The sequence below is a fragment of the Cavia porcellus genome, unplaced genomic scaffold, assembly GCF_034190915.1.
Source record: "Cavia porcellus strain 051 isolate PalLab524CR breed Dunkin Hartley unplaced genomic scaffold, mCavPor4.1 scaffold_14, whole genome shotgun sequence".
NCBI lineage: Eukaryota > Metazoa > Chordata > Mammalia > Rodentia > Caviidae > Cavia > Cavia porcellus.
In genome coordinates this window covers 35851037-35865331 of record NW_026947497.1, presented here as the reverse complement: position 1 = coordinate 35865331, position 14295 = coordinate 35851037, and the positions used below count along the sequence as shown (strand labels likewise).

At 37.7% G+C, this 14295-nt stretch overlaps 1 pseudogene; it reads right to left on the bottom strand.

The window, feature by feature from the left end:
* LOC134478692 (transcriptional adapter 2-alpha-like) overlaps positions 1 to 14295 on the bottom strand; it is a 62245-nt pseudogene that overhangs the window by 28215 nt on the left and 19735 nt on the right.

Below are 14295 nucleotides of genomic sequence, written 5' to 3'. Positions count from 1 at the left end.
ACACTTATCAAGTTAATGCACAGGATTTTAAGAAATTCAGAGGCTACTTTCTCAATCTACTTGATAACATCACAGATTTAAATAAAGAATCGGTAGTCACCCAGTAGTGATATAATAGACATAAGAGAAATAAAATGAAATGCATTCATTTCTGTCCAAAAAGTGATACTTCTTCCATACCTGATTACCCCCACTATGATGAATGGGTTCCTATCCCTGAAGTCTCCAATGCTCTTGTAAGTATAGGGAAACCTAAAATTGTCTCTGTGACTCTTACCTCTTGTGAGGGTTGCTAGAGACCAATTTGTCAGGGAAGGTATACTTTGCGTTTTTAAACTACTGATCAATTCTCCAATGAATCTCATAAATCTGAAAAGATGGAAGATTTTGTTTAAAAACTGAAAAGAAGAACTCAGAGATTCATAGTGAGAATAAGGTACAAAATAGCACAGGTTAAACGTTACGTTTCTGTTCAATGAGAGGTCAGTCCTCTGGTCTGTGTGTTCTGTGCTTTGTGTAATAGCCTCCTTTCTCCTACTGCTGAAATAAGATTCTTTTCTTGTTACATATTTACAGGATTCCTTAAAAAGGAATCTATCTACTATGGTCAAGTTTTTTGTTGTTGTTGTTTTGTTTTGTTTTAAATTTTGAATGCCATGAAAGAGTGGACAAGACTTTTAAAGAGAGAAGTGTTAGTATCCAGAGGACTAGTGAGTCTCTTTAGTCATCTCAGGAAAAGGAGAAACTCCTCACGTCTCTTTTATCAAATATAAGAACTTAAGGTAAAAATAGTGGGAGCAAGAGGGGAAAAAAGCATTTGCTGATTCCTGGAGTCACATCCTGGAATCATTTTTTTTCATCAGTTAAGTTATTTGTAGCCCCAGATGGAAAGTCAAGAGCCCTGACTTCTTATCTCTTCTTCTACTTTGGGCACTCTGTGGTCAGACCAAGTTCTTGCCTCCCCAAGGTAATACTCTCAAAAAGAGGAGATAATGATGCAGTGTTTTATTTGCTTACTCCTGGCAATGAGGTTGGGGTTAATGAGAGTGTTTGGAAAGGGAAGAAGTCTTTGAGGTTGGATCAAAGGTATGGGTAAGTACAACAATTTATTCTAAACAATAAAGAACCTTATGCTCTTGAGGCGTGGGGAACAAATTATTCACCCTTTGGCCTGCATTAACAGTTGGACTGAGAGTGTTAATTAGTGTAATGGTGTATGCAATAAACTGCATCCAAGGACCTAAAGGAGTTAATCCAGCCCCCAAAGGTGACTAATACACACCCTTCCCACTTTAAGATCCTGTCTCTTTTATTAACATAGAATAACTTTACCCTTCCTACAGGCCTTTTGGAGCCCATTTTGCTTCCTGCAATGCAATGACTAGAATACAAGGGGTTTGAAAATGCTACTGGAATAATTACCTTTATTTGAATATTGACTATTGATTCAGTGATAGGAGCAATCCTGAACTTAAAATTAGCTGAGACAGTTTATAAACTGGTGCTAGTTGCTATGTCACTGTCAATATAATTTTTTTCAATAGTGTCCAGAATGTTTGATCTCTAGCTACTCCAAAATTTTTGCATTTTCGCTGATGTAATATGCTTCCTATTCCTTCTACTGAGCCAAAACTTCTCATAGTTTAGTATAGAAGCCACCAAGATCCTACCTAAGTAACCTAGAGCCAGCCCCTACCTACCAATCTGTTTTAATCAGAGAGTGTCGTAAGCAATTAGAAATTTAATGCATGATGATTATCATAGAAATCACTAAAGTTTTAATTGTGATTTAATTTGTGGCAACCACTCCCTTATACTAACTTGATCCCTCTTTTTTTCATAAATGTCAATATCAGCTATTATCAAGTATTGCAACAACATCAATTAATTACTATTCCAGGTAGGAATGAGAAGATCCTGATATGCAGTTGGTAAACCATCTGATCTTTACCAATAAATATACCACTTACTTATCACAACATATCATGACTTATATCTGGGCTTAGGAGTAAGATCAGCATATACGTCATGTTGAACAGGTGTTATTGTGTGTATCTTGTGGTTTCTCAACATAGCAAAGAACGAAGTTGTGAGCCAAAGACGGAGGTTAGGAAAATTTTATTGGAACTAAGAAGAGGAGAATCATTCCTGAATTTTTAGGAGGGAATTCAGCTGAGTTGCCACATGACCTTTTAATTTAGAATTATTAATAGGTAAGCAGGGAATAGGAATTGCTTTATTGTTTAGTGGACCCCTATCACGGTTGGCTCTGTAAAGTTAAAAAAATGACCAGTTGGAACTCATGCTCTCTAATCCAGTATCTTCACATAATGTTTGAGTTCATAATTTCCTCAAAATCATTATGAAGGGGTGAGCTGTATTGTATACTACAAAGAAAGTTCATTGCATTTCACTTTTCTCAAGACTCTGGGGCTCCATAGGTGGTGACACCTCTGTTCAAGAAAGAGGGACCACATTTCATGTTGCCTGCAGAATGTTTATTACTGATCCAAGTCCTCGTTTATTGTTTATTTTTATTTTTATTTTTATTCCTACTAATATGGCTAAGTTTTCCACTATCTAGCCCTTCTCCTAAATAGCTGCCTCAGTCATATGTTAACTAAATAAACTAACTTTTCTACAACCTAACCGTGAATCACTACGTGTACATTCATGTTCTTAGAGCACATCTTCCCAGACAATGGAGTCACCGCAACAATCATCTCATCCAAATGTATATTACATGGGTAGAGTAGCCAAGGTCCAGAAATGTTAGTGGCCTAGGAAAAGATCACTCTGACCCATCCAAGGCTATTGCCAGTAATGAAAGTGAGGTGTGAAAGAGGACAGCTCTTGATTTAAAGACAAGTCCAGTGAATTAAAAAGATTTCTAGAGATCGAATAGAAAAATTGCCTGAGAGTAACACCACCTTTAGCAAATCAAATTGAAAAATTATGCCAAACTACAGCACCAGCCCTTGTCCAAACTGGAGCTGAATTTTATTTTTTCTTTATCAGAAACTAATCTCCTATGAAGGCAATTAACCATTTAGATAAATACATAGAGTGGAAAGAGAAAGGCTGGGAGGGATTTAAACCGTGTACCCATGTGTGTTTATGTTACTTTGACTCACCAGCAAACTACAATCCTGACACTAGTGGATAAACAGTGGATAAAGAAAACTCTCATAGATCAGTCTGATAACAAGGAATTCCCCAACTCTCCCTAAAGTATTAATCTTGAGTTCCTGAGAGGCAGAGCTTGTCATGGAAGCTTGCAGGGGATCTTAATGACCTGGCAAGAAAGAAGCTGTTACAGGGTGATAACTAGACAGAGAAATGCCTCCAGGTCATTGATAGCATGAAGGGCAAGAGAGAAACTGTGTCTCCTACACATTACATGTAACAAGCTGAAGCAGGGCTCACCCAGCTCCTGATCTCTGTGGCTCCCCTTCTGCCCCGCCCCACCCCAAGCAAATGCACAAGGAAATAATTGTGAGACATTCTTTAAAATAACACTATTCAGGAAAGTTTTCAAGAATAGTTTTAGCCTTGCTAAAACACAAGCAATTAAAAGGTATTTTTCTTTTCTTTTCTTTTTTACTGGAGCATAAAGCTTCACAGAATACTTATGCAGACTTGACAAAGAGTCCACTTAATATATGTGACCAAGCAATTATACAAACATTTGAAGCTGTATTCATTTTTCATTATTTCTTTTAACTATCATTAATGGTCCTTTTGTGTCTGTCAGTAAATTTATTGTATAGAGACTGATGATTCAGAAACTCTAAAATAAGCATTGCAGTAGTACACTCAGCTGTGACTGAATACAAATTTTAATGAAGAATTTGAACCAAATGTGAACGTATAAGCCCACTGATTTGTATTTAAGAGAAGAGATTTCATAATTTACTAATGCCTTCATTTTCGGATGCTTCTGTTCACAAGCAAAAGCACTGGGTAAAATTTTGGTTCCATTTGTGAATTCCACATTTGGTAATGAGCCACATCTTCCCCACATGAACAGGAACATGGCTGCCTTCCCCATTCTGACACAGGATCCCTGGCTTCCTCAAGTCAAGGAAGCAGCCATGGACAGACCTGTGCACACTTGCTGCGAGGCTTTGTGTGTGCCTGGTAGCACACAGAGTACTGTACAGTATTATTCAGTCTAGCATGAAGCACAGAATAAACACGGTGGTAAAAAGAAAATGCAGATCAGTAATGAAGTGAACTGGAATGTAGGGCGGTAGTGAAGGTTAACAAAAGAACTGCAGTGTAAGAATGGTAAGAAGCAGATTTTGCAGGAAATAACCACTGAATTAAAGAAGGCATTGCAGAAAAGCACAGGTGTGACATTTCTGTACCTGATCTGGCCTTGGAGTACAAGATGGCAAAGCCGACAATCTTGACTATTTTAAAGAATAAAGATGCCATAAAAGGACCTGATGTGACAAAAGAAATAAGGATTTTAACCAAGCAGAAGACACAAGCGCTGGAAAGGGCCAGAAAACTTTTGTTAGTGTATCTGAATAAGAAACAGTTGCTAGGTGATGGCCTTAGCTATGACCTGTGCAAAAGTCAGGAAACTGCACAGTGATTTACTGCAGGAAAATCCTTCTACAAGCACAACAGGTGAAGAATTTAAAGCCAGTAGAGAGTGGTTTGATAAATTCTCCAAGAGAAGTGGCATCACCAGTATAAGAAGAAATGGTGAAGATTCCAGGTCTGGCAAGGCCTCTGCAGAAGCCTACAAAAAAGAAGTCATGGAATTAATGAAGAGAGAAGAACATATCAATCAACAAGCGTTCAGTTGTGATGAAACAGGACTTCTGAAAGAAGATGCCAAATAGAACCTACATCGTGCAAGAGGAAAAGGCACAGACAGGGCACAAAACCAGGAAAGACAAATTGACTCATTTGTGGTGTAGGAACAAAAGCATCCATCTAAAACTTAAGCCACTACTGCTTTACCATTACTGAATACCTCATGTATTCAAGGAACAGGATGTGAACAAGGCCAGACTGCCTGTCACATGGAGAGCCAATGGGAAGACTTGATCACAGGCAATTGCTCACTGAATGGCTGCACGAGGTGTTCTGGCAACTATTAAGAAACTAACTGCCTGACAGCCAACTACCCGAAATGTGGCTCTTTCTGATGGACAAAGCTCTAATGTATCAGCCATAGTGGATGATATAGAGACTGAGTGTGACTTCATGAAGGTCAAGTTCCTCGCCCTCAACATGATACCTCTTCTGCAGTCCATGAACCAGAAAGGAACTGTACACAAAGGCACTCTTCATTAGGGGTTTTAAAGTCACTGAAGAGTTATCATTGACTCTGAAAAAGTTCTGAAAAAAAACATTTCAGTGTCTACCATTCTATCAATGACATTGACAAAGCTTGGGAAGATGTCATCTACCTGACCTTAAACTCAGGTGGGAGGAAACTGTGGCCAGAATGTGTCACTAAACATGACTTTGTAGGGTCCAATGTCCAGGGAGTAGAGGGGGTTGTGTTCATGGACAAGAACAAGGTCTGGACATTGATGTTGCAGACACCGAAGAGCTTGTTGAGGATCATTCAGAGGACCTAATGACAGAAGAACTTGTTGAATTTGGAGTGAGCAGCAGAAAGTTTTTGTTGGAAAATATTCCACCAAGGAAGAGGAAGATAGGCAAGAGGTTAGCAGAGATGTGATAAAATCTACTATAGAAAAATGGAATTAGAACCAGGATTTCTTTGTAAGGCACCACCTCAACATAACTATAATGAACAGTGTTGAGTCTGATGAACAAAATGGGGTCTCTCATTTCCAGAGGGTTACACAATGCAGGAAAATACAAGGGACATTAGAAAGACTTTTTTTTTTTTGTTAAAATTGACCCTGCAGCTAAAATACAAAGAAGAGAGGAAACCCCTGAAGAGGTCCCTGATGTCCTCTTGGAGGAGGACTCTCCCTCCAAACAATGACCTTCTCCCCACCCACCTTCCTGTCCTCAAAAAGTTGCCTCAAGGAAGCTTAGTTTTCTTTCTTTTCATAACTACAGTGTTGTACTTTGTTTCATTTTTTGTAGTTAAAAAATACATGTGCTTCAGAATGGATTGATCTATTTACATTGGACCTTATAGGATAATTTGATCAGGTTTGTGACCAAAATTGGTTTCCTACCAGAATCATGGAAAGAATTGAGTTCATGAACCAGATGCCACTGTACTGTCTCTACAAAATTCCCGTGCTTCTTCTCTACCATTGGATATTTAGTTCACATTACTTTTCTAAAAAAACAAGTGTTACTAGATTTATTCCGTAGTGTATAACAAATACCTTAAAACAGCTTAGCATATCTTCAGTTAAAAAATGCTAATATAAATTACAGAGGAGGCATCAAGTTGGACTATGTACCTTGGAGCAATGAATTAAAACCTGATCAGCAATCCAGATACTGGAATAGTGTTTACATTTTTTCACCTCTATTTTTTATTTGTGAATGTTTGCAGTACACAGTGATTACATTCCTCGTGGAGAGTTGGTTCGTGTCCACAGAACATCTTCATCCTTTTTTCCTTCCCATCCCTCCTATTCCCTTCCCCCTTTCTGCATCTCTCGATTCCCTCCCATTTTGTATGCTTCGCAAATGTTGATTAATTGACATTTCTATTTGACTTCAAAACATTCCAAAACATATTTTTCCATAGAAATTCTAAGAAGATCAATTATTCTGTTCAGTCTTGTATTTTTTGAAATGAGGTCAGGTGAAAAAATGTCATAAGCTAATTTTGATAAAAATCACAAGATTACCAAAGGACCAAAATCATATGAACCTTATAAACTGAGTTAAAAGACTGTTTATTTTTCCAGAGAGAAGATATCAGTGTCTGAAAGAAATAAAGGTAATTAAGGTATCCTTGAAATAAACAAAAAATCAGTATGCTTGTAAATATTAATATAGTTGTATACTTTACATCTCATTGGTGATCAAAAATGTATATTTAATTTCCTTTACTACTTTTTATAGCATCAAGCATTTCTTAAGGTAGAAATCGTCTCTCATGAAAGGCATCCTGCAGAAGTGTTTGATACAGTGCTCCAAACTAGATTTGGAGTACACCGAGCTTTCTGAAAGAGAATTTGCTACCTAATCTTTACCTTCTCACCTTGCTTACTCTTTTCACACTTTGATTTTAGAAATGTGACTTAATTAAAACTTAATACTAACATTACAACTTTATTATTTTACAGTTCCTAGATACATACTCTTTTATCCTATGGAAATATACATTTGACAGACACTGGGGACTAGATTATTTAACCATGAAATAACATCCTTTGAAATTCCTCCAGGTCCTTTACCTTTACCTTTAGATATAAAACCAACAATAAGAAATTTCTACCTAAATATTGTATGAATTAAAGTATGATTTCTTTGACTGTATTGTGTTTCAAACCCCACTTGAATCTCCTGCCTTAAGCAATACCTCCTTTCTAGATGACTGAATGTCTTGAAAAAAGGAAAAATAATTGGGCTTTTCTTTATGAAAGATAAGGATTCTTTCTTCTCTTTACTTTCTTTGTAGATTCCTTTAGGAAGAAATCTAGTGAAAATTAAACTGGAAAAAAATGTGATCAGTTTGCCAAAAGAATGTGATTACTTTGCCAACCTGATGTGGATGGAGATACTATGTTCCAGCTGTCATAAATGTGATTTTATTTCTAGAGTCCTTCTGAGTGCCCCGAAGTGCACCAGGAAAGTTTAGATGATTTTACCAACAGGCACTGGGAAGAAGCACCAAAGGTGCCCCAGTGATAGATGAGTATGATCAGTTACCCACCTGTAAACACGGTAAGTATCAGAGAACTGAGGGCCTTGTCACCATCCTGCATCCAAACACAAGCACAGTCAGGGAGAATCAATATGCAAACGTCTGCATTTAGTGCCTGAATGGTTGTAGTCATTAATTTAAATTCGAAACCAGGTTTCATGTCTATGAGAAAAGAAGTTTACAAAGTATAAGAAGCCATTGCAAATTCTTACCTAAGAGGACTATATAAGTGACAGTACACCCAGTATTCACCAAAGAATTATTGTCACTGTAAAATACCACATTCATTTATTCAAAAATTTCCCACATACCTATCAAAAGAAGTAAGATATTTTGACATCGGGTCCAGTGTTTACTCTCCTTTTCTAGGCTCTTGACATTAAATGTCCAGGCCTCTCACGAATTGAGAAGCGTATCAGCTTTGGTCAACATTGCCTGAGTTCAAGTCCTAGCTCTCTTGACCAGTTGTATTCTCTTGAGCAGAAGCATCCATTTACCTATCTGTTAAAAGGAGTAATGATAGTAACTCCCTCAAAGCATTGTTAGGGGAAAATATAAGTTAATAGGGCAACGCACATTTTTAAAACTCCATGGCATACAATAGGTTGAATAAATGTTAATTAATATTATCCTGGTGTCTGAGTCACTTTATCACTGTGACAAAATACATGGTACCTACAGTTTAAAGAAGTCTATTTTGACTCAAGGTTTCATCCCATGGTTGGGAGGCACCATGGCAGAAATGGCGCAATGCAAGGGCGCAGTAAAAAAAAAAAAAAAAAAAAAAGCTGCTAAGCTCTTAGTAGTCAAGAAGAAGCAAAAGCAAGGACAATAAGAGAGGAAGGGGCCATGGAGCAGATACAGTCCCTTTGGCCACACCTACAGTACCACTCAAATCACTGTTAAAAGCGCTTTACTAATCTCCTACTGTTATGGAAAACAGACCAAACACCAGAAAAACAGCACCGGGAAGGTTTACAGGGCAGTGTAGTACACCAGTGGGCTTCTGACTAGGATCTCTCCAAGAGTCCGAGCTTTCAGCTTGTTAAAGGGAAAGTAAACGGGGAGATACAAAGGCAAATTTTGCATGTGTGATCTGAGGGTTGAGTGACATCATGGGTTGCTGAAGGAGTTACATTTCTCAAGTCATATTACAAGGCCATTACTTAAACAGGCACGAGCTACACAAAGGAAAAAATACTCTGTCATATTTTAAATTATATTACAAGGTAATCAGCTGCAAAGGCAGCAAAGATAGGGGATTTACACACAAGGGAGAAAGGTTCTGTTATCGGGCCTGCCAGACATGTCTGCTTGGTCTTCTGGGCATCCTGGGCCGGATTTTATTTAAAAGTTTAATTTTCCCCTTCCACCACATGTCTCTCAGGCAAATCAATTTGACAATCAAGATCAACCATCACAGCTATCGAAAGGAAAAATGGTGAGAGGAGTTATTGTGGAGGATATCTATTCATCCCAAGAAGACCAGGAAGCAAAGAGCAAAAGGAGGAGAGCTGGGGAGGAATATGTGACTTCCAGGTCAGGTCCCCAGTACCCACCTAACCAAGTCCCATCTCCTAACAGCAAATCAGTTATACACGCACTGGAAGACTAATCCACTAACGAGTATACCACTCCCATGATCCAAATACTTGAGTCTTTTGGGGGATACCCCATATTAAACAGTAACACCTGGTTTTCATCAATTAACACCAACTAGAATGAGTGTACCCCCCCAAATAAAACCAACACATCCTCTAATCCCTCTATACAGTACTTTCCTTATACCAATCGTATTGCAAATGTGGGATATTAGCCCTGACTCCAAACTTATTAAAAAGTACTCTGAAATTCACATTGGCCATTTGAATACACATTATGATTTGAGAAGCACAAAGTCCACCATTTGAGTCCACCATCAGCCTGTAATATCTCCACTTTTCTCTCCAATGCTTCTACAGCCCCACTCTGCCCTCCAGAGGCATTGTTCCAAAATCATTAAACTCTCTAGAGTCCTCTCGAAGTGTTCCCTGGTCTTCTTACTATGTCTAAACCACCGTTATTCTCTAATGCATAGCTTTTTCTGCAAATTTCTGCAGTTATGACTGCTTGTTCTTTCACATCCAAAAAAACACCAGTTAGGAATTGAGGTTTTTATCTTCCTCCCAGCTGCCATTCTTTTTTCTAGCAGTATCTCCTGTTTGTTTGGGACTGTGTCATCTGAGTCTCTACCCTTCCTACTCCTTTTCCTTCTGCATTTCAAATTTTTAATCATCTCCTTTCATGCCTTAGACTTCGCCATCTTTTCATTCCAAGTCATTGTCTTTTCTTTGGAAGGCTACAACAACCATATGGACAATCAATCTGACAACCTGGCTTTCTCAGTGTCTCAACAACCTTATTTCCAAAAAAAATTCTCTGATGCTTCACATTGGTACTCATTTACCCTGTCTCTGTCTGAAATGATTTCTGTCTCAAAAGCAGCCACTGAAGCACCTCACTCACAAATCATAACCTCTTCCACCCAGTGTGGCTGGATATGACTATCCTCCCAAAGCATCACTGATCCTGATACTTTGCTTCAACATGTTGACCCTTTAAAAAAATCTTGAACTCTCTCTTCATCAAATTTGGAATCTGTGACCTAGCCGATTCTAGAATATATTTTCAACCTCATGAGTGACCATTACTTGTATATAAATCTCCCTACAAATATTATCACTCTCTTTTCCTGTGGCAGTGGCACAGTTGACTTTGGACCTGGATAAATCCAATTCTTCCCTTATGCTTTAAATGCTCTGCCCGTCCACCTCCTCAGGACTCTCTGCACTACTGACTACCTCTTTTCTCTCTGTAATATTCAATTTCCTCCATCAAATGAGTCCTTACCACTATCTTTTAAACATATTCAAATGTTTAAAAACATACTCAAATATTTAAAAACATACTCAACTGTTCTCTCTTTGAAAGATAAACAAAACTTTCTTTCACCTACATCTCCTTTTAATATATTTTTAGTTGTGTGTTTTCCCCTTAGATATATTGATTAAAGATTTAACAACTAAAGCAAAATTTTTAAATCCATTAAAACCACAGTGATGTGTTATTAAGAGACCAATACACAATATTCACATAGTTTTATTTACACACATGTCTTAGACGTGTACCCTTTTTAAAGTTACAGTAGTATATTGCAATTACAGTAGTTGATGGGTTTTGAATATTTAGAATAAGATTAAGTAGGAAGTAACACTAAGGAGGCACCTTTGAGGTTTTTTTTTAACATGAAACAAGTTATTAGAAAATTATTTCTAAGTAGTCTCTACAATGTAGATTCTCTAAGTCATAATGCTTCTTTTCCACAATACCTGTGTAAGTATTCTCCTACAGACAGTTTCTAAATGCAAGTACTTCATGGCCTTTCAATTAAAAACATAACATAAAAAATGAGACCTGAGATTCCTATTTCAGCATGTTTAGTTTACTCATCCAGGAAATGAAATTCCCACAAGTATCCAAATGGAAACTACAATTACATTTTTATCTTAGTAGAAAAAAAAAAAAGGCAGAAACATCTTTGTCAAAGCAACCCTAAGAATCCATCAGTCACAAAGATTGTCTACAAGTGGCACTTGCTCTGTGATGAGATATGGTGTTAACTTTCAGTTACTGGGGAAAAAGATATCTGAGATAAACAAATTTTAAGGAGGAAAGATTTCTTTTGGCTCTTAGTTCCGCAAGTTTTAATCCATGACCTTTTGGCTCCAAAGCTCTTGGGCCTGCAAAGCAAACACATCACAGTGGTAGCACACATCATGACAGACAGGAAGTAAAGAGGGACAGGAAGAGACTAGGCTTCCAATATCTTTTTCAAGAACACTTTCCAGTGATTTAATCTCCCTCCACTAGGCCCTACCTTTTAAAGATCCTACCATAGTTCCACAGGCTGATGATCACATTTTGGACATATTTGACTCTGGAGGATATTCCAGATGCAAAAATTTTCAGCTATACTATCTTTCTCTGTGATATAGGGGGAAGAATTTGAGCCTTTCCTCCACCCGCTATGGTTGGCTAAGATTGGGGATGACACTCTTCATTAAAGTTTTTGTTTTGTCACTTAATTAATGGGGAGAGCTGCTTTCTCAAATAATGACCATACATATTATGTTAAATATTGTAATGAAGACAAGGAATACACCTAAATATTTACACTACATGGCAGAATATTAAAAGATCATCAAAAGGTAAAATATGGGTAGTAGGAAGCACCCAAGCAAGGAGGATTGCAGCCAGGAGTCTAGAAAACTTGCTTGCTGAAGACAACTAATAAAAGCTGTGCATTCAGACAGATGAAGTATGTGGAAAAGAATAGAAATGATCAGGCAGGTAATAAATATGATGATTTTTGGTCAGATTCTACAAGGTTGCACTAGTGGCACAATGCTAAGATAAATAAGACTATTTAGGAATGGACCCAACTACGGGGAAGTAGGCTTTCAAAAATCTATGCAAGGTCCAATAAAAGATGGCACATTTTCTGAAACCAAAGCAAATATCCACTCAAGAAGACTTGTTTTGGCATAGGAGAGAATGATTTGGAGTCTGACACCCTGCATTAGGACGATAACAGCTTGCATAAAATACATCAATGAAACATTAAGTATGAAAGTGTATGATGGCTATAAAAGCAAAAGGCCTTCAGGAATACAGCTACCAGTAGGTCGCCATAAGTTGAAGACAGCATCCTGAAAGTTCTGAGATCCACCTGCAAGCTTTCAAGACTTAGGGTAGGAAAGTATTCTGCTGCTCAGCATTAACAAATAATGTGGTCATAAAAATAGTAACTGAGTAAACTGTTAAAGATATTTTAAAAATGTAAGCATATAACACTCTATTTCCACATAACTATTTAATATCATTGCCTTTATAAATGGCATAGACATGAAACTATAGAGTGAAAAAATAACAGGAGAAAAAAAGAACAAGGAAAATGGCAACTCAAAACAGATGTATTTGCACTTCTCTTTTAAGAAAATGATAAATTTGAGAATTTGCCAATGAAATAAAACTTTTCTTTGCCTTGGTATACTGCTGATTACTACCTTTCTGATTATATTTTATGTAGAAGAAACTGTCTCTGGATTGTAAGGCAAGTCAGTGAAAGTTAATCCGCAAATCAATTTAAAAACCTGAAGCTCACTATTTATTTTTGCTAAATTATGTGTAAATTAACTAAGGAAGTAATTTTTCACAGACTTTCAACATCCTAACCTTGACTAACAAATGGAGATATGTTCCATCTGTTGTAAACATGATTCTAGTTTCTAGAGTCCTTAGGAATAACCCACACTCTTTGAGAAGTCTATATAAGTCAGCTTCTCATTATTATTAACAACATACCCAATATAATCAACTTAGGAGAAGAGGTTTATTTTGGCTTACAGTTCCAGAGGTTTTAGTGCATGTACACGAGGCACTGTTAGTTTAAAGCCTGTAGCAAAGCAGCATATCATGCTGCTCACTTCATGGTGGCTGGAATGCAAAAATATAGAGAAGACAAAATCAGAATGCCATAATCCTCTTCAAGGGAACCCTGTAGCATCCCAGGATGACTTGAGATCACCCACTAGGCCCCACATCCTAAAAGTGCCATTACCGCCCATTAGCTCCAAGCTGAACCCAATGTACACAGCCTGTGAGAAGCAGTTAAAATCTAACCACAGCAAAGACTATGAAAGACAATCTATAATGAAGCATATGAATACAAAGATCTTCCTCAGTTCTCCAGGGATATGCTCATGTGAACAGAGTCAGAAGCCTTTACCATCAACTCATAAGCTATCCCTGAGCACTCTACCCCATTCCCAGGTCCCCGGGCTTCTTTTCCCCACCAGGGCTTATGGGATGAGTTATGTCCATGGCCCTGGGATATATCAGTTCTCAAAAATGATATTTTAGTTCACTTTTCCTGCCATTTCCCTTCTGATTTTGTGTTACAGTAAATGTTCCTAAAACAAATTCCACATTTGTCACAACCTGTCTGCTGCCTAATTGGTCACTTTGCCTCTTTCTACATCTCCATAAATGGTCCTCTGGGAATAAGAACCCATCCTATTTTAGGGTGTGTGCCCTGCACTAGCCTGGTCTTCCTTACTCCTTGGTAATTCGGCATCCTGGAGATGATTATGCTGCCAAAATGGCACCTCCAGGCTCCTCGCCTATGTTCAAAAATTAAAACTCTGCCACAGCACACTCTGTGCTCTTAGGCAAAATGTAATTTCCTGACTTTTTGTCACTAGATCAAGAATTTGTTCAATGCTATCAGTTCGCAGTTTAGATAATGGTGTAAACTAGTTGGAACTTTCATTTGTTTTCTTTAGGAATAATAAAAATCATGAGAGAACACACTCAGCCTCTTTGTTTAGCTTTATAATATATAAACTTGAGAACAATAGAGAAGC